The sequence below is a fragment of the Schistocerca serialis genome, chromosome 6 (genome assembly GCF_023864345.2).
Source record: "Schistocerca serialis cubense isolate TAMUIC-IGC-003099 chromosome 6, iqSchSeri2.2, whole genome shotgun sequence".
NCBI lineage: Eukaryota > Metazoa > Arthropoda > Insecta > Orthoptera > Acrididae > Schistocerca > Schistocerca serialis.
Genome location: NC_064643.1, coordinates 222,632,789 through 222,654,133, shown reverse-complemented (window position 1 = coordinate 222,654,133; position 21,345 = coordinate 222,632,789). Strand labels below are relative to the sequence as shown.

Here is a 21,345-nt window from a genome sequence, read left to right as displayed (position 1 = left end):
TTGGAAGTGTTGTCATTGTAGGAGAAGATGTTGACCTGCTTTTGCTCATGACCGGTTTAGGGCAAGGCATTGAAAACTTGTTTTTCTCAAAGCCGGAAAGAGGAAATGCAGAAGACAAGTGGTTTTCCACTGCATCTTACAAGTTTGACAGCGAATATATCCTGTTCACTCACGCCTTTAGCAGATGTGATGCAACATCCTCTTTTTTGGGTCAAGGAAAAATTAAGTGCTGCAATATTGTTGCGAAAAATGAACACCTAACCTCAGCGCTTTGCACGTTCAATAAACCACATGCTGCCCGTGAAGAAATAATAACAGCAGGAGAACAGGTTACTATCGTATTGTATGGTGGAGGTGTCAGCAGTTCCCACAAACTAGACCATTTGCGGTACCACCTATTCGCCAAGTCTGCCACAAAAAGCAAACTGAATCTTGCACGGTTGCCAAATACACAAGATGCTGCACAACATCATTCGTTGCGGACTAACCAACAAGTCCAAAGTTGGATGGGAAACTGGAAAACTCCTGAGAAATGGGGCTGGAGTCACAGTTACCGCGGTCCAATATTCGTTACAATGAGCCAAGATCCAGCACCTGAAGCACTTCTTCACATTGTTTCATGCTCATGCAAGCTGAACTGTGGCGGAGCGTGCTCCTGCAGAAAAGCGGGTTTGAAATGTTCTTCAATTTGCAAGAAATGTATTGGGGTCAACTGTGAAAACGTGCCAAAATTTTTATATGAAGACAGTGAAGAAGATGTTATGGAGGATGTTGAGGAAACCGCTGACGAAATCAACGAACTTGCTGAGGCTGACTCTCTGTTTAAAGAAGAGGTCAATCTGGGATCAACTCCATGCACAGACCCTGAATCCGTAACTCAAGGTATTTCTGGTGACACTTAGGAACCTGGCCCATCAAAACGTTGGAAGTGATGCTCATACCTGCCTCAAATGCGCTAAATTGCGATATTACAAGTATTAAACACCCAGAACTGTCAACATTTTTTAGTAACTGACAATGCATTTTAATTGTAATAAAGCTACTTATTTTTAATGTCAACTGTGTGGCCTTTATACACAAGAATAATTACCTACCTAATTAGGTTGCCTATTGCACTAATAATAGTTCAGTTTCCTGAGACAATTTATTTTGTGTATGTGTGTGTGTGTGTGTGTGTGTGTGTGTGTGTGTATCTCTTAATGATGTATTTTTATATTTATAGTTTTACAAATACCAGGGCTGCCGTGGCCCATAGTGAACTTCAGGTAGTGACGTAAGAGTCACAATAGTTGGGTGCCCAGCAGTCCTCATGTAGCATGCAGAGAAATTGAATACCTGAAAGTGAGGTGGTAAATTCCAACATTTAGCATGATGTATAATGTATTTATACTACACAAACAGAAACTGAAAAAATAGTTTTCAAAAATAAGGTATCTTGCCACTTCGCTCGAAATTTGAAAAATTGTTATTTTTTGACGCACTGTAGCGCCTTAGATACTAGGAGTAGAAAAAAATGGTAAGAATCAAATTTGTAGAGAATTTTGTGCTCTTTAAAAAAGATAATAGACGTTAAAGCGATAGGAGCAAATGAAACTGAGATATTTTGAAAAAAACTGAAAAAAGTCCGAAATTTTCGAAGTTTTTTGACTGCAGAAAGTTTTCCCAAGAGAAATTTTGTTGGCAAAACTTGGTTTTGTAACCTTTCCAACAATATGAACGAGTTAAAAAAATAAAATCTTCTACCCCACCTTTTGCAAGGTATATCTGCAATTTGACTGGACTATTTGTGTTTAGTCTAAATTTCGGTTCGAATAAGGCAAGAAGATAGCTTCATCAGACTCGTGCAGGCTCTCTCTCGCTCTCGCTCTCTCTCTCTCTCTCTCTCTCTCTCGCTCTCGCTCTCTCTCTCTCTATCTCTCTATCTCTGGATAAATCAAGCCACACCGAGACATGCTCAGAATTAAAAAAAGTGAATACATACAACTAAACTTAAAAATCGAAATTATGTTCCACACAAGCTACAATAAAAGTGAACGACATGTAACGGTCGTAAATGACATTCAATGGTAGAATCTTAGCGGTACGAACATCATAGAACCATAGTAAACTGATGGAACAGACCTGAAAAATATAACTTGATAACCTTGAGACATAAAGAACGCAGCGCTGAGGAGTGTGAACCAAAGAAAACATGTGACGGTGCAAACACAGAACAGGCTGTCAAATAAGAATTGTTCAAATGGCTCTAAGCACTATGGGACTTAACGTCTTAGGTCATCAGTCCCATAGACTTAGAACTATATAAACCTAACTAAGGACATCACACACATCCATGCCCGAGGCAGCATTCGAACCTGCGACCGTAGCAGCAGCGCGGTTCCGGACTGAAACGCGTAGAACCGCTCGGCCACAGCGGATGGCTAAACAAGAATTGTAAAGTACAGAAACTTAAGTGAGCATGCTGGCATCACATTCTGGTATGAGAAGGTAACACACAGGAAAAACACATTAAATAAGACTGTCATTCTTAAGTAACCTCATAAACGAACTCCTTTTTTTTCAGATCACTAACCATGATCTTCGTCTATCAAAAGCAACGAGTATAGAGATGAATGAAGGCCTTTCACTCATAGCAGCTAACAGCCAGTACCTGGGTTAACATGATAGTAAGACATCGGCTGAGGATACACTCAACGAGGAAATCAGGAATTTGGTTCAAATGGTTCAAATGGCTCTGAGCACTATGGGACTTAACTGCTGAGGTCATTAGTCCCCTAGAACTTAGAACTAGTTAAACCTAACTAACCTAAGGACATCACAAACATCCATGCCCGAGGCAGATTTCGAACCTGCGACCGTAGCGGACTTGCGGTTCCAGACTGCAGCGCCATTAACCGCACGGCCACTTCGGCCGGCAAATCAGGAATTTAATTCGATCTTTGTTCAAGGTAAAGTGCAGGAATAGCTACCTCCAGCACTGTTAGTGGAACATAATGTCTAGCTCCGGTTATCATGGAGATCCAGTGAAATATTCACTTTTGAAAAGCATAGTGGAAACGACATTTTCCTAATTTTTAGTGGATTTCTAGCTATGAGAAACATCTGTCACAAGCAAAAATCGTGTTGCGGTTCCGGAATCGATCGCGGACCCCAGTGCGATATTGAGCTATCAGTTGCTTCCCTTAGCCCTGTCCAGTTTCTGAAATGGTACACAACTAGCAGAGTACACTGATTGCCAAAGGTGGGGTGACGTCTCGGTGCTCTAGTCAGGCGTATAGCTTTATGTCAATTTTTTGCGAATCTAGTAGCCACAGTGCCAACGGCCTTGCCGCAGTGGTAGCACCGGTTCCCGTCAGATCACCGAAGTTACGCGCTGTCGGGCTGGGCTAGCACTTGGGTGGGTGACCGTCCGGTCTGCCGAGCGCTGTTGGCAAGCGGGGTGCACTCAGCCCTTGAGAGGCAAACTGAGGAGCTACTTGGCAGAGAAGTAGCGGCTCCGGTCACGAAAACTGACACCGTCTGGGAGAGTGGTGTGCTGACCACATGCCCCTCCGTATCCGCATCCAGTGACGTCCCAGGGCTGAGAGGATGACACGGCGGCCGGTCGGTGCCATTGGGCCTTCCGAAGCCTGTTCTAACGAAGTTTATTTTAGTAGACTTTATTCCCTGTTTTATTATGTAGCGCTGAGAGCACTCTCATATTATTTTGTCGTCACTCATCTGTGTTTGTTTTTTGTTAAAAAAAAAAGAGTTTAAAAGTGTGTAAAATCTTATGGGACTTACCTGCTTAGGTCATCAGTCCCTAAGCTTACACACTACTTAACCTAAATTATCCTAAGGACGAACACACACACACACACACACACACACACACACACACACACACACACACACACCTTTGCCCGAGGGAGGACTCGAACCTCCGCCGGGACATTTTTTTTTATTTTTATTTATTTATTTATTTTTTTGCGGTTTCGAAGCACCTATGACTCCAATTTCAGCCACTTGGGTCTTTTGTTGATGTGATACGCCATCGTAAGTATGTGCCCCTAATGTACTCTGGCACCGTCACTTGTGGGAACTACCATACTGAATTTTCATGTTTACTTTTTTTCTAAGTCTTGGCTGTGAGGCGAGGGTGGGAAAATTTCCTAAACAGATGTTGTGGTAAAACCACACTCGACTCGTTTATTTATCAGACCAACATCTGTTAACTGCGCAACAGTGTTTGAAGTAGCTCCATCTCATCTCCCTGTTTTGCAGGCTATAAGAGGGTGCAACTGAGCGGTGTATTCGGGATGACGGGCGTTCAGATCCCCGTTTGGCAATCCAGATATAGTTATTCCGTGATCATCTTAAATTTCTTGCTGCAAATGACGGGATGGTTTTTTGAAAGGTCGTAAGCAGCTTCCCTCGTCATCCTTCCCTGAGCCGAGTTTGTGCAGAGTCTCTTAATGCTACAGTGACCAATCTCCCTTCCCCTTTTTTACGAGGCTGTGAAGTTTGTAAACAATATGTTTGACTCAAAAAAGAATGTGCTGTGCGGCGAGTCCAGCGGCCATTGCTATCGTGATGAACTCTGACGACCCAGTGTCATTAAGAGCTCGATCATCGCGCCGCTCTCAAGTGGCCTTTCCGTAACTGACAGTCGCTTGTTTACTGTGGCGTTGTGTGCCGTGCCGTGCCGTGCACTATGGCCGGCCTGGCAAACACTGCGTCGCTGGAACTGTTCTTACTGAGCCCGGCCGCACGCGCTGTGATCACAAAGTTGTTGACCATCAGTCAGTCTGCTTCTCTGCAGCACGCGGTCACGTCGTTGTTGTTATCTGCTTACGTTCTCGCTTTAATAATGTCATTGCTCGGAGATGAAATGGGTATCCTTTTGCTGAGTGCGGTGAGATGAGGAGAGTAAATGTTAGGGACAAATTGATTAGTATAGCGAAGAGACAAATATGTATCTTCACCCGCTCTCCTCCAGCCCTACCTTTCCCTATTAACAGAATTAAAGCACACTCCGCTACTGAGCTGGATAGTTTTATAAAGGCCTGTCATCTGGCCGCAAAGATCTAAATTTATTCGAGCGCCCTTAGCTGTTAGCAGTGCCTAAAGGAACATAACATGAAGTTATATGATAAGTTAAAACAGCTGCCATAGGGACTTTGCCAATCACCTTCGGAACATAACCAGTGGATTTCACACTTACAAAGCATGCTGGAAGCTACCGGGTTAAGAGCAGGGTCTGTGGAAGAACTGAAAAGAAACGCTGAGAGGAAAAATACCGATCTAAGTATCTATCAACTACAGAGTGACTAGTCACATACCGAACGCAGGACATATGAATTCCTCGCCGACCTTATAATCCGTCTAAATAGGAAGTATTCACACGACATATCAGTCCGTATCCGTATTATCAACAAACGCTACGCATTTGGCACAACAGCCATCTTCATGATCGAAAGAAATTAAGTGGATACAAAGTATCTCGTGAGACCAGTAGATGCCAGATGCCGCTGTTGCTAGCAAGAGCTTTCAGAGCTGTGTAATTTACTAAGTTCTTTGTAATGTTACTGGTGTATGCTAGTCTCGCAGTGTAGCTGATATTCATTTATTTCATTCTGCAGTTGGCTGTTTGCTGACACATTTTAAGTGTTCGACTGTTACTAATAAATTGCTTATTAATAAATTGCCGTCTAGACTGAAATTTTGCGGAAGTCTTACAGTATTATGCACGCGGATACCTATACAGATGGTAGAATACTTGCTCGCGAAAGGCAAAGGTCCGGAGTTCGAGTCTCGGTCCGCACACAGTTTTAATTAGCCAGGAAGTTTCATGTCAGCGCACACTCGGCTGCAGAAAGAAAATCTCATTCTGGAAACATCCCCAAGGCTGTGGCTAAGCCATGTCTCCGCAATATCGTTTCTTTCAGGAGTGCTAGTTCTGCAAGGTTCGTAGGAGAGCTTCTGTAAAGTTTGAAAGGTAGGAGACGAGGTACTGGCAGAAGTAAAGCTGTGAGGACGGGGCGTGAGTCGTGCTTGGGTAGTTCAGTTGGTAGGTGACTTGCCCGCGAAAGGCAAAGGTCCCGAGTTCGAGTTTCGGTCCGGCACACAGTTTTCATTTGCCAGGAAGTTTCATGTCAGCGCACACTCCTCTGCAGAGTGAAAATCTCATTCTGATCTAATGTTGTTCAGTACTCTGTCCTCAGTCATCAGGCCCATTTTTTGGACATTTCGGCAGATACTTGCTGTTTCGATTTAGCAATGTGTAACTGGAGTCAGAATGAAATACAGTTTCTGTTTCGCTGACTCCAGCGTCACAGTGAAAAACTGATATTGGATATATCTGCCGAATGAGCAGAGGAAAAGTGCTGACGACTCTTGGCGCGAGGCAGCTGGTATACGTATAAAAAATTATTTGCGCACGTCAGAAAATCCCCTTTGACCAGCGTATGGTTCAAATGGCTCTGAGCACTATGGGACTTAACTTCTGAGGTCATCAGTCCCCTAGAACTTAGAAGTACTTAAAACTAACTAACCTAAGGACATCACACACATCCATGCCCGAGGCAGGATTCGAACCTGCGACCGTAGCGGTCGCGCGGTTCCAGACTGAAGCGCCTAGAACCGCTCGGCCACTCCGGCCAGCTGTCCAGCGTAGCTTAATGGTTCAAATGGCTCTGAGCACTATGGGACGCAACATCTTAGGTCATAAGTCCCCTAGAACTTAGAACTACTTAAACCTAACTAACCTAAGGACATCACACACACCCATCCCCGAGGCAGGATTCGAACCTGCGACCGTAGCAGTCCCGCGGTTCCGGACTGCAGCGCCAGAACCGCACGGCCACCGCGGCCGGCAGGGTAGCTTAACGAAAACTATAACTCATTATTCAAGGGTGATTTAGGTAGCTGTATAACAACACGATCTTCCGAATAAGAGAGGAATTGGTTTCAAGTCCGAAACAGATAAATCTTGACCTCTTAAAAACTGTAATTTTTCGATACTACTAATCGGATTTTGAGGGCTGAAACGCCATTGTATTCGTCTATTTTAGAACTGTGATTCTAGTGGCAGAAATTATGCTGCAGTTGAAAAAGACCATACCGACACGTCTTTCATTACTAAAACTGTCACTGGTCTCGCATTTGGAAGGACGACGGTTCAATCCCGCGTCCGGCCATCCTGATTTAGGTTTTCCGTGATTTCCCTAAATCGCTTCAGGCAAATGCGGGGACGGTTCCTTTGAAAGGGCACGGCCGACTTCCTTCCCCATCCTTTGCTAATCCGATGAGACCGATGACCTCGCTGTCTGATCTTCTCCCTCAAAAAACAACCCCAACTACAACTGTGAAAACAGAGTATACGTCCGTTGATGAATATTTTTTCACAGTTCGTGTGGATGAAAACAGAATTACGGTTTCTTAAACAGTTCCGGAAATATTAGAGATGAACAGCTCAGCCGAATGCCCCTGCATTTGGTCGTACTAGACTTATTCGGGATTTCCTGTGATAGGTGCCTCAGCCTGTACATGCGTTTCTGTGTGTGTAGATGTGACAGTAATAACACTGAAGGACGCCGGACGGTGCGGGTGTGGTGTCTACTGTGGGGCGGGGACGCTGCAAGTGCACGTAACGAAGGCCTCGCAGGTGGGACGCTTTGCGCGGCCCCAGAGCCCAGTGTTGGCAAGAGGGACGTAATCACGCCGCCCTCCAATTACTGCCCGGCGCTGGCCTACCGGCCGCGGCCACTAATTTGCGACGAAGGCGAACGACGCCCGGGCCGCCCTGTGCTGGGCTGGACAGCGCTCGTGGTGGCACACCCGGCCTCTGCCATGTTTAACTACGCCACGCCGCGTAGGCTCATTGCGTCCGAGGCCCACGAGAAAGGCAGGCCGTGACGCGTGCGTCACATCACGTCACACTGAAGCTCTTACGAGTACCTGCAGCCGTCTCTGACAGGGATCGAGCAACTATTTCAGACGAGTTTAATAATACCTGACTGCGCATTTAAATGCAAGCAAGCTCTCGATAGCACACGACAAAATTAACACTGCGACTTAACTTCTAAGGTCATCAGTCGCCTAGAACTTAGAACTAATTAAACCTAACTAACCTAAGGACATCACACACATCCATGCCCGAGGCAGGATTCGAACCTGCGACCGTTGCGGTCGCTCGGCTCCAGACTGTAACGCCCAGAACCGCACGGCCACTCTGGCCTGCCCCCAACTGCTTCTCGGTTAACAAGGGAACCTCCCAATCTCACCCCCGTCAGATTTAAGTTGGCACAGTGGATAGGCCTTGAAAAACTGAACACAGATCAATCGAGAAAGCAGGAAGAAGTTGTGTGGAACTATGAAAAAAATAAGCAAAATATACAAACTGAGTAGTCCATGTACAAGATATGCAACATCAAAGATAGTGTCAGCTCAGGAGCGCCATGGTCCCGTGATTAGAGTGAGCAGCTGCGGAACGAGAGGACCTTGGTTCAAGTCTTCCCTCGAGTGAAAAGTTTATTTTCTTTATTTTCACAAAGTTATGATCTGTCCGTTGGTTCATTGACGTCTCTGTTCACTGTGTTAAGTTTAGTGTCTGTGTTTTGCGACCGCACCGCAAAACCGTGCGATTAGTAGACGAAAGGACGTGGCTCTCCAATGGGGCCGGCCGATGTGGCCGTGCGGTTCTAGGCTCTTCAGTCTGGAACCGCGTGACCGCTACGGTTGCAGGATCGAATCCTGCCTCGGGCATGGATGTGTGTGATGTCCTTAGGTTAGTTAGGTTTAAGTAGTTCTATGTTCTAGGGGACTGATGACTACAGATGTTAAGTTCCATAGTGCTCAGAGCCATTTGAACCATTTCTCCAGTAGGAACCGAAAACATTTGATCGCAAGGTCATAGGTCAACCGATTCCTCCACAGGAAAACACGTCTGATATATTCTATACGACACTGGTGACGGCATGTGCGTCACATGACAGGAATATGTTGTCGACCCACCTAACTTGTACACTTGGTGAATGTAAAAAAGATTCTTCTACCTTGCCCGATTTAGGTTTTCTTGTGGATGCGATAATCACTCCCAAAAAAGTGATGAAAACATAAGAGTTTGTCACATAAACTGCAACAAATGAATGCAACAGTTTCACAGTCGCACAGTTTTTCCTGTGCTCTGTCAAAACATATGTTTTTAACGTTTTCAAATTTTTCCGTGTGTAGACCGTCAAATCCTGCATATGTCCAAGCAAATCTGAACATTTCCTGGAATTTTGGAAAGCGAAGTTGATTATATAAAAAATTAAGCTCTTCACTCGAGGGCAGACTTAAACCAAGGCCATTTCGTACCGCAGCTGCTCATGCTAACCACCGGACCACGGCGCTCCTGAGTTCACACAATCCTTGATGTTGCCTATCTTGCGCATGGACTACTCAGTTTGTATATTTTGCTTATTTTTTTATAGTTCCACACAACTTCGTCCTGTTTCCTCGATTGATCTGTGTTCAGTTTTTCAAGGCCTATACACTGTGCCAACTTATAACTAAATCTGAGGGGGTTCCCTTGTAAATATCGCCCAGCTCTGGCTATCCTGTTGAGGGTTTCAACATTGTAAGGAACTGATTCATGCACGTTGATTTCCACAAATCAAAGTAAAAAAAAAAAAAAAATCGCAAACATGATGAGGTTGGCTCGAAAAGACAGTGTGTCAAACGTGAAGAAACGGAGCTAATACGTTGGATACATGGCACGGTATGAATAAAATTTTATGAATATTTTAGAATTTGGTGTGCGTTGAATATAAGCGACAGTTTCTTTTCGTCTTATAGCTATTGTTTTTTGCTCCAGGTCTTCAGCCTTCCAATCTTACATTACGTGTAATTAAATCAATAGCATTAGATTCAGTTACATTTATTTACTGCTAGCGAAGCACCCCCGGCTTCTCACGGGTACGCTAATTATCTACAGCCGAACGACTTGCTTAGAATGTTCTTGTTGTGTTGTTCACTCCGAAGATTGTTGTGATGCAGCTCTCCAGGCTACACTAACCTATATAAGCCTCTTCATCTACGATTAAGTACTGCAACCCACATTCAACCGAACTTGCTGTCCGCTCCTGATAGCTGAGTGCTCAGCGCAACGGAATGTCATACCTAACGGTCCGGGTTCGATTTCCGGCTGGGTCTGAGAAATGTGTGTGAAATCTTATGGGACTTAACTACTAATGTCATCAGTCCCTAAACTTAACACTACTTAACCTAAAATATCCTAAGGACAAACACACACACTCACACCCGAGGGAGGACTCGAACCTCCGCCGCGTCCAGCCGCACAATCCATGACTGCAGCGCCTAAGATCGCTCGGCTAATCCCGCGCGGCTTGGGTCGGAGATTTTCTCCGCTCAGGGGCTGGGTGTTGTGTTGTTCTTATCAGCATCATTTCATACCCCTAGACACGCAAGTCGCCGAAGTAGCGTCAACTCGAAAGATTTGCACCAGCTGAACGGTCTACCCGACGGGAAGCCCTAGTCGCATGGCATTTCCATTTCCATCTGAACCTGTTTATTGTACTCATCTCCTCGTCTTCCCCCGCGATTTTTACTCCCCATACATTCAACCATAAATAAATTTTCCACTCCTTGACGTCTCAGAACATGTTCTGTCAATCGACCCCTTCTTTTAGTCAAGTTATGCCACAATTTTCTTCTCTCCACATAACTGTTCAGGGCCTCCTCATTAGTTACGTGACCTACCAGTCTGATATTCAGCGTTGACCTTTAGCACTAGACATCTAGAGCTGTTGTTGTCTAAACTGATTACCCTCCACGTTTCACTTTTGTAGAAGGTTGCACTCCAGTGAATGCCTTTAGAAAAGACTTCCTAACATTTAAATTTATATTCGATGTTAAATTTCTCTTCCTGAGAAACAGATCTCTTGCCAGTGCCAGCCTACATTTTATATCGTCTCTACTTTGACCATCATCACTTATTTTACTGCTCAAATAACGAAACTCAGCTACTACTTTTACAATTTTATTACCTATTTTTATTCCCTCTGCATCACCTCATTTAATTCGACTGCTTACCATTACCATTGTTTTGCTTTAATTAATGTTCATTTTGTATCCTCCTTGTTCATAATATGTAGTGATACATGCAAACCTTCCCCGTGAATCAGGCTATCCATTAGAGGAGACCGTATCATAATTCCTGCAGTAGTTCCTGAAATTAGTCAAAACCTACAGACAGTAAAATGAAGCCGAAGATTGTAATTTTCAGTTTGTATTGATTTACTTATTTATCTGTCGAGTTCTGTGGGACCATGTGAGCCACCACTACCTGGTCGTGGAACGAATAAGTACGTAGTTTACAGAATGCTGATTAGAAACTTTATAAATAAAATAATTAGTATAACACGAAAAATTGTGAATACGAGTTAATAACTTGCAATAGAGAAAAGTTCTCAACTGCCAAGAAGAATTTTTGTACAGAATATGAGTTTGTCACGAGGAAACCTTTCAGTTTGGATACTAGGGCTTTATCACTCAATTCTTCCCGTTTCTGCTGGACGCCTGCTGAAATTGAAATCTTATGAATAGTGCACACTTTTCTATACAATGTTTAAGGAAGTTTCATGAAAGTGGACATCGTTTTCCCCTCTAGTTCGCGGAATGAATGTTGCAGTTTCGTCTGGAACCGTCAGTATTGTCAACAACAAATCCCGTGATGGATCTTAAAATTAGAATTCTTTGACACCTGAGCAACAGCCTCGACGAACTGACATCGCAAATCGGTCTTGCCGGCCTTTTCTGAACTAAGAAAGTTCTTGGTGATTGCTTAGAAGTGCCCCAAAATATTACACTAAACAAAATACATTTAAAGTAATTAAAGTAAAAAGCCTTCGCTTTTCAGTGTATGAGACAGCAGAGATAATTCTTATGATGAAGATAGAAGCATTCAGATACCGCACGAGATATTGAACGGGATACAAATATGCAAACAAATTTAACTAGTCACTTTTGTTCATATTCCCGCTACGTTTTACGGAGAATATTATCTCCAATTTCTGGTAAATTTATTTAGACTGACATAGATGACACGGTTGCACGGTTTTATAAACAATCTGTGACCCTGGATAAGAAGACAAAAAAATTATCTAAATTCATCAAGGGAAAGGAGATTAAGGTACAGCGGAGGTCATGAGAGGTGTTGTACATGTTCTGACTAAAGAAGGGCGGTTAGGAACATTTTTAAGGGAACCAGTCTGTCATCTCAGATACACAGTTTAGAAAAACAGGGCAAACCTAATTGAGTAAGGCGGACGTGGGTTTGAAACGCTTATTGCGTGACACCAGTGTATATACGTGGATTATTTCCTTCCATAATTGAGTCGTTCGGGAGTAACGGGCTACTTTTCTATATCGCGTTTAGTTAAAACACGAGCTTTGGCAGCTGGTAGCACTATTTGTACTTTTCAATCGCGAGAAGGCCAGAGTGCAGGGAACAGTCGCCACCAACAGTGAAGCGTTTCCACGGAAACGTAAACGAAACCGCAGAAAGTCATTGGTCGTCGTAGGTGCGCGAAGACGTCCCGCCAAGTCCCAGTTCAGCAGTCAGGTGTCTCCTTTCGCAGCACGGATTACAGGAGGTAATTAGTGCAAAGAATTTGTAGTATAATAATGTTGCCACAAGTGATAAAGTGTGCCTTAGAAAACAAATACAGATATACCGCACACGCCCCATGCCTCCGCCTTGTTAAGCCTAGAAACCTACGTCCAATTCACGTGACAGAGAGCAAAAAGCCGACTTTTTCATTACGCACTATGGGAAGTGGAGCCGACGGTTAGATTTTTTCTCATTTTTAGCTGAAATCAAGCATTGATTTAAACACCTGAATGACTTGTATTAGTGTCACACATTCCAGAAAACTTAATTTCTCTAAAATTACCTATATTAATGCGATAGTTATCTTTTACCCGTGACCAGACACTGTATTGACAGTTTTCTTTCTTTTACAGATGAAAAAATTATATTTCTTCAGCGAATGTCTTTTTTCCCCTGATTCTTTTAGTTCATCACGCTTTCACAGGATTAGAAGACCAAATATCAGCTTGCCAGGATACATTTACTATGTGACGACACCTCCACAATGCGTGTGAAATGTTTCATTGTGCTTTTATGAGAAATGACATACGCTCCAATTCATAATGTCCAGTTTTTTCGCTGTATATGAGTTTATATTTTAACACTTTTTCTTAATGCAGTAGACCTACAGATTCTGCAACAGTATCGAGATCTGAGGCATAATATTCTAGACATATTTAATTGTAGGTAGTTAGATAGCAATTTTTTCTTTCGTCTCAAAAGTTTCATCATTCATCGAATTTTAGATCGGAGGACCAACGAAATTTCACGAGATACGTATCGACAGTTGAAAAAGTTCCGAGACTAATTTTGTTACAGATGTATGGTTCATAAGCGACGTCAACGCAGTAAGTACGGTGCAAGCTTGAACCAACCTATCTAAATAAGAGTTGTGCATTTGGCCAGCCAGTTGTGAGCAGACAGTGCTACGCAGTAGACGTGCAGCCGTACCGTGTTAATATTGTTGTCTCACATCTTGCACTGGAGCAATAGCTCTAAAGAAAGTGTTTAACACATTCCCCAGTATGTTTTGAAGTAGAGAAAAGTGCGTGCAATGTTCGCCCCGTACACCTTGGCTCGCGCAATAAAAACGACGACTCGTGAACGCCTGAGGTGACTTGGTTGAAGTGCAAGAGGCAGGCAGTTCTTTTCTGGAAAAAATCACGGCGGATGACAATACTTTGTTTCTATACGAACAACCTGCTACAAAAAGATAAAATACACAAAATTCACATAAAATGCCAACCGATATTTAAGCGAATGTGATGCGTGTGTTTAACAACATTTCACATTATTGTGTGAGCGTAATGTGCGTTGTTCTACTCAAGTGATGGTGGTAGTGGAGGAGATGGGGCGGGGGGGAGATGGGGGGGGGGGGGGGAGAGTGGGGGGGAGGAGGGGGGTCACGTAGATCACCTCATTCATTATAGTCACCATTCTAGCGTTTCTCTATTTTTTGTTTTTATTAATCGTACCCGACACTTTTTCGACTGACGACCCCTTAACATACAATTCGTTGTAATCGGACACAAATAAATACTCTCAAACAGAAGACCATTCGCATCTGTTTGGTGATGACGTCACTTCTTAGCTTCAGTTTGTAGGTTTTCTGACTTAATATTGAAAAACCTGTCCGCGGTAATCTTTGTATCTTTAAAACAACTTTGCCTGTGGAAAGAAATAATACTTCCTTTCGTATATCTTTCGGTGCTACCAAACGTTGCACAAGATTTCACCGTTGTAATAAAGAAACCTTCTGCAATTAAGATAAAGTGAACAGTTTTGCAGAAGTCGCTTGCGAACAGCTGCCACCACTATATGCTTAGGTGGTGGTGACGTCGATTAAATTGTAAAGACGTTATGCGTAGTCTACATCATCTATGATCTAATGATGACACATAACATTTGTTCAAGGGAAAAATAACTTTATCTCTGTTGATTTGAGGCGACACTGTCTGTCGCGCACACACATGGAAGTCTGCGTGTCCTCAAAGATATAGGGAAATTGTTGTCCAAGATCATTTGTTTCGTCGTTTTTGTCGGTGATGACGTATTCCAGCGATTTGTGACAATCGAAATATGTCTCCTGTCGCTTTGAAAACTAGACCGGAAATCAGGCAGGAAGAAAACTGTCATTCTTGGACCTGCATGTCAAGACCACTAAGAAAGGTCGCTCCTGAACTAGCGATCGGCCATACGTGTTTGACCCTTTTTTTTGTAAACAACCCTTTCTACGTCACGTTTCAACGACAATTTTTAGTTTGGCACTGTGTCTTTCGGCAAGATACTGACATTCAATTGCCAGCTCCTACTTTTATATTGTTTTATGTGATAATATTTGTCGTAAGAGCCCTGTTGTTGTGGGTCCCAGTTAGTTATCGTGGCGAAGTTTCTTTGGTTCTCTGGTGAGGATATACCTTCAGCACCACTAAATCAAAACGATAACATCTCTTACAGAGTCTCATAATCATGTTTGTACTTTCAGTATAACGTTCAGTGAATGACAGTATTTAACAGTCATCGCTAAGGATTCGTGACTGAACCTTCTGCGTGTCGAATATGCAATCAGCAAACGTTGGCAGGTCTGTGTACAAAAGAAGAACGACTACCTGACGGCCTCTGCTTGACTATGAGCTAGTAACAACACAACAGTGCGTCTACACTACATTCAGTTCGATGAGCTGTGTGTCGACACGATTCGGTCACGTTTGCTGTACAACTACCTTCTCCTGCTCGTAAAGAAACAACTGCCAACTTATTTCCAAATTTGGGACTGTATTCGGATAGAAGCATCCCTGTTTCGTACGAAGCGGACGTTGACTTCCAAATATCTGCTGACTCGAGCCTTTTTATTCACAAATTACTTCAATTTCTTTTTTGACTTGAAGGTACATTACGAAACGCAGTACGAGAAGAAAAAAAACTTAATTGACGACCGAGCGAGGTGGCGCAGTGGCTAGCACACCTGACTCGCATTCGGGAGGACGACGGTTCAATCCCGCGTCCGGCCATCCTGATTTAGGTTTTCCGTGATTTCCCTAAAATCGCTCCAGGCAAATACCGGGATGGTTCCTTTGAAAGGGCACGGCCGACTTCCTTCCTCTTCCTTACCTAATCCAATGAGACCGATTATCTCGCTGTCTAGTCTCCTCCACCAAAAACAATCCAATAACTTAATTCACTGTGTGTTTCTCAAGAACGGAGCAATTAACATACAGTTTTTTTGCCTATTACCTCGCGAAATTGGCAGTAGATATACTTTCTGGTATACTACACTGATGCACTGTCACTACTTTATCTGGCGCAGCATTGCGAGTAATCTAGTCTTTTTCAGTTGTTTCTTTATCAGGCACCTGCGAATGTTTTCAAAAATATTCTGGTCAATTCCGCATTGCGAAATTAGCTACACACCCAGAAACATGGTGTATTTGTAAATTCCTCATATGGTGTCCTCAGCTACTAGATGCATAGCAAACATGCAAAACAAAACCTCCCACTGCAGTTGTCTCTAGTGGATTTATCCCAGTGAGACAAGAAAGTCAACTCCTTCACGGAACAATGTTTGCGTTTGCTTACGGAATCATGATTGTACCGAGGCGTGCATCTCACCGTCCGAAGCAAATCGACAGCCACGGATGCCTTTCTTCAGGGCTCCAGAAACTGGAAATTCCAGCGAAACTTCTGCAGTGTATTCAAAACAACCCTGGCAACACGTGGGCGGCTACAGGAAACGTTTTCCATTTCACTGTCCCTTATAATTTGCAACTAAGTAATTAATGTGGCAACACTGTGCTATCTCAACTAATGCTGTAGTAGTGCATTAGTGGAAGTAGAGTTACGTACTACAAAATGAAATCCGAGAATTATGTACGTATATTTTAGCCCTGGGCACTGTTACCATGTTAGTCTCTGGATAACAGATGTAGTAATTACAAAAGTAGCAGCAAATTGCCGTCGTCTCTTTACACACCAAACGCACAAGAGTGGAATAAGTTGATTTACGTGAAACTATTATCTACCTAGCGCACCGCAGAGCTTCCAAAATATCGGTACTTTCCGAGCCTCGCTGGACGCAATCTTTGTCAGCCATTTGATGGCGGCCTGATGGCTGGAAAAAAAAACGAAGGTCGCTACCGTCAATTAACCGTCTAAATACTCCTAACGTATTAAACGATCCGCTAATCGCTTGGGCCGCCGAAAACGTCTGTGAAAATTTCATTTAAAATGGCCAGCCTGTTTACGCTTGATACGTTTGTTATTTGCATTCCAAAAGTTAACTCCGTTTCGCACATTTATTGCCCAAACATCGCCGTTTTGAAGTGGGACGTATTTGCAAACTTGATTGCATGAAACGGCGATTAGGTAACGAGAAATCAAATAACGGCATTCGTGCCCGAGCCGGCCTGAGCGCCGCTACTGGAGGGGCGCCGCCGGTTTAACTCTGCAACCCGCTCACCTATTCAGGGGTAACGCGGTTAGCGCGGCCGGCAAGACGATGTGATTAAAATGCCGATATGTGTTTGCTTTTTCCATATCCCCTGGTTTGTGTTCTGCCTCTTTCATTTCTGTCGATTTCGGTATCGGGTTTTCAACTGGTCTGTCCGCTATCAGTCTGACGGATGCTGTTGGAACCTAGACAGTAGAAACAGGGAAATATTAGGATGAGGGGAAAGTTTTCCTGTCTGATACAGAGATAATGCTGATTTTGTTTTTATTACGTCTGTACACCATGGCGAATAACGTACATAAATTTTCCAACATTATTTACGCAATAGGTTTATTTGGTGGGGGAGGGTTGTGGTGTGCGTAGTGTAAGACATTCGGTACACACACCATCAGATTATCTGACTTGTCGCTCTAACGAAGTAGGCGAGTGTCAGCAATATGTCTCGTGGTCTTATCGTGGCGTGTTTATCTTCTGCCGTTAGGTCAGACGGTAGAAATGCCACTTGCACGCTTAGAGTAGCAGATTGACGGTGACCAACTTTAAACAGAACTTGATTAATTTTCACACACATTTATTAAAATAATAAAAAGCATGTAAATTACTTAACTTGATTCTGGATGCTATTGACAATTGACAATCTGAAGTTCCTTTGGTCTTGGTCTTGGTGCGTTAATCTCATTCTCACATATCTCTGATACTTGACAAAGTGTCTATACATTTCTCTTCATGGCTATGTACAGGAATATGATAATCTTACTAGGCGCAGACTGAAACTTGACTATAGACTGGTACAGACAAATGCAGACTAAGGCAGACTGACTAATCGGAGGTCTGTACACTCGTTATAACACCTCGCGCGTTAAGGTATCACTGCGCGAGTGTGATCCGCGAGCAGAAAAAGTTCTACATTAGCAGCAATCTCATTGGCTGCGTTACATATTTATACGCGGATCGGCGGAAGCAGAATTTGGTCCGTCTCTAAGACAGCGCCATCTCGTAGTGCGGAGACGGACAAGCGCTGCGCCTGCGCTGTTGTGCTTAGCAGGGCGCCCTCTAGTGGGAAATTTGTGTACGCGCTGACTATGCGGAACTATGTACACAACAAGGGTGAAGGCCTTGTTTAGGTGGGGGGGATGAAGAGTGCCATCAGTCTTCTGATCAGTTTCTTTCGGACTGCCACGTCTTTCTTTCCTATGCCAACGTCCTCTTGATCCCACAGTTGCACGTAGAGCCAAAGTTCTCAGTTATTTGTTAGCTTTAATCCAATCTCCGCCTTTCCCTTCAGTTTTTACATTTTGCGTTTCGCTGTAGTACCATAGAGGTTATTGTTCAATGACTAAACACATTTTCTCTCATCCTTATCCTCCTCTTAGTTTTCACTGTCCTCTAATTCCTTACTTCACCGATTCCGCGGAGAATCTCATTTCACATGAGGCCAGTTTGCTTTATAGCACTACATTGACATATAGTCAGCACGGATTCAGAAAATATCGTTCTTGTGAAACACAACTAGCTCTTTATACTCATGAAGTAATAAGTGCTATCGACAGGGGATATCAAATTGATTCCATGTTTTTAGATTTCCAGAAGGCTTTCGACACCGTTCCTCACAAGCGCCTTCTTATCAAACTGCTTGCCTACGGAGTATCGCCTCAGTTGTACGACTGGATTCGTGATTTCCTGTCACAAAGGTCACAGTTCGTAGTAATAGACGGAATGTCATCGAGTACAACAGAAGTAATATCCGGCGTTCCCCAAGGAAGTGTTATGGTTCAAATGGCTCTGAGCAGTATGGGACTTAACATCTGAGGTCATCAGTCCCCTAGAACTTAGAACTACTTAAACCTAACTAACCTAATTACATCACACACATCCATGCCCGAGGCAGGATTCGAACCTGCGACCGCAGCGGTAGCGCGGTTCCAGACTGAAGCGCCTAGAACCGCTCGACCACAACGGCCGGCGGAAGTGTTATAGGCCCTCTATTGTTCCTGATCTGTATTAACGGCATAGGAGACAATCTGAGTAGCCGTCTTAGATTGTTTGCAGATGATGCTGCCATTTATCGTCTTGTAAAGTCATCAGATGATCAAAACGACTTGAAAAATGATTTAGATATCTGTATGGTGCTAAAAGTGGCAACTGACCCTGAATAAAGAAAAGTGGCCAGTTTGAGTACTAAAAGAAATCAGCTTAATTTCGATTACGCGATAAGTCACACAAATCTGAGGGCTTAAATTCAACTAAATACTTAGGGATTACAATTACAAATAACCTAAACTGGAACAATCACATGCTGTTGGTCGCTGAAAGAGAGCAGCGTTCTTAATAAATGGAAAAGAGCGCAGTCCCGTGTCCATAACGGCTGACAAACATACGCACAAAAGTGTAAGCCTATGTCTCTGTCATCGGTCTATAGGAGTCAGCGTGGTTCCGCGAACAACGACCGTGTGAAATCCAGCTCTGTCTGTTCATCCACGAGACACAGAAACCAGTAGATACCGGCGCCTAGACTGATGACGTGTCTCTTGACTTCCGGAATGCATTCGACGCAGTTCCACACTGCCTTGTGATGAACAAAATATGAGCCTACGGAATAACTAACCAAATGTGTGGCTGGATTGAAACGTTTCTACCAAACACTACACAGCATGTCATTCTCAATTGAGAGAAATCTTCAGACATAAAAGTAAACTCGGGCGTATCCAACGGGAATAATATGAGACCATTACTTTTCACTATATGAATAAACGTTATTGTAGACAATGTCGGAAGTTCCATGTAACTTTTCGCCGGCGATGCTGTTGAATATAGAGGAGTCGTAAAGCTAGAAAACTGTAACCAAATGCACTACCACAAAAATTACAACGCAGTGCGCATTAAGAGGCAGACTGTATGATTTTGCAATCGTAGAACAATCACTGGAAGCGGGCACATCCGTACCATACCCAGGAGTATGCATACGAAATAACTTGAAATGAAACTTAAAACTAATCGCAGTTAAGGCAGATGCCGGACTGAGATTCATCAGAAGAATCCTTAGGAAACGTTTGGGATCCGTACCAGATAGAGTTGCTAGGGGAAATAGAGAAGATCCAAAGAAGAGTAGCGCGTTTCGGAACAGGGTCATTTAGTAGATGCATAAGCGTCACGGAGTTTCTCAGCCACTCCAGAGAGTGCAAGAGAGGTATTCTGCATCGCGATGCAATTTACTGCTAAAAGATCCGAGAACTTGTGATCCTACAAGAATCAACCAATATACTGCTCCCGCCTACGTATATCTCGAGAAAAGACCATAGAGGTAAAATTAGAGACATTGAGGTCATACAAAGGTTTACCAAGAATCATTCATCCTGTCAACAATTCGCGACTGGAACAGGAAAAGGGGAAGTTCAGGTAACGATAATGGGGGTGAATAGCGGTGGAGACATCTAACTTTGAATCCTCCTACATTGTACAATTTTGGTAAACATTTTTGGAAACATCAATAGTATATTTTAACTAAAGTTCAGTCTTGATCACAACATTTATGTCTCAATAACATAGGTGACCCGTTATGGTTATATTTATATAACCATCTTCAGACCTGTGAATTAATTTTAGAAAATACTAGACACCAATCTTAAAATAAAATGAAAAGTGCCTAATGACGACAAACTACATTGTAGTTTAGGAACAATGTCAAAACAAATCAATATTGTAGTATTATGTTGTGGCTGTTCTCTTTAATCTTAAGCCAGTGCATCTTCTCCGTGATTGATATTAGTTTTCCGTTCTTGAGCCTCATATGACTTACCAACTGGCGGCTCATGCATTCCATGGCTTATAACACTATTTTTCGTTACAACGGGATATTATGAATACAACAGCAGTACAAATTCAATCGTAATACGGATTGTTCCAGCCACCTGGCTGGTAAGGTCACTGCTCTGCATGCTGTCTGCGCTGAATGCTTCCCAAGTTAAAGACCGAGGTTTGCTATATTTCTGTGCAGTTGTATCTGCGAACCGTTAACCTCAATATCGCGCGCGGATAAACCGATAAACAGAACAACAAGGGGAGTGCAATAGGGACCCCCTCCTGAGCAGAACTTCTCTCCTCGCCGTCACAAATACCTTTTGTGGCTTCACGCTTCGTTGATCCTGCGGTCGCAAGGAGCGTGGGACAATTCCATGGCGAATTCTACAGCTGCTAGACACGGAATTCCGTCTTTTGCGGTAGGTGAACTATTAGTGAAGCTGTCAGTGCCATTCTTAAATTCTGC

General features: G+C 43.4%; 1 protein-coding gene and 1 pseudogene across 1 annotated transcript in view; both read left to right on the top strand.

Moving 5' to 3' along the window:
* Positions 1 to 21,345, top strand: part of LOC126484771 (LIM/homeobox protein Lhx2-like) — a 687,897-nt gene that overhangs the window by 63,863 nt on the left and 602,689 nt on the right. The gene's annotated exons all lie outside the window — the stretch shown is intronic.
* On the top strand, positions 3,316 to 3,433 carry LOC126485351 (5S ribosomal RNA; annotated as a pseudogene).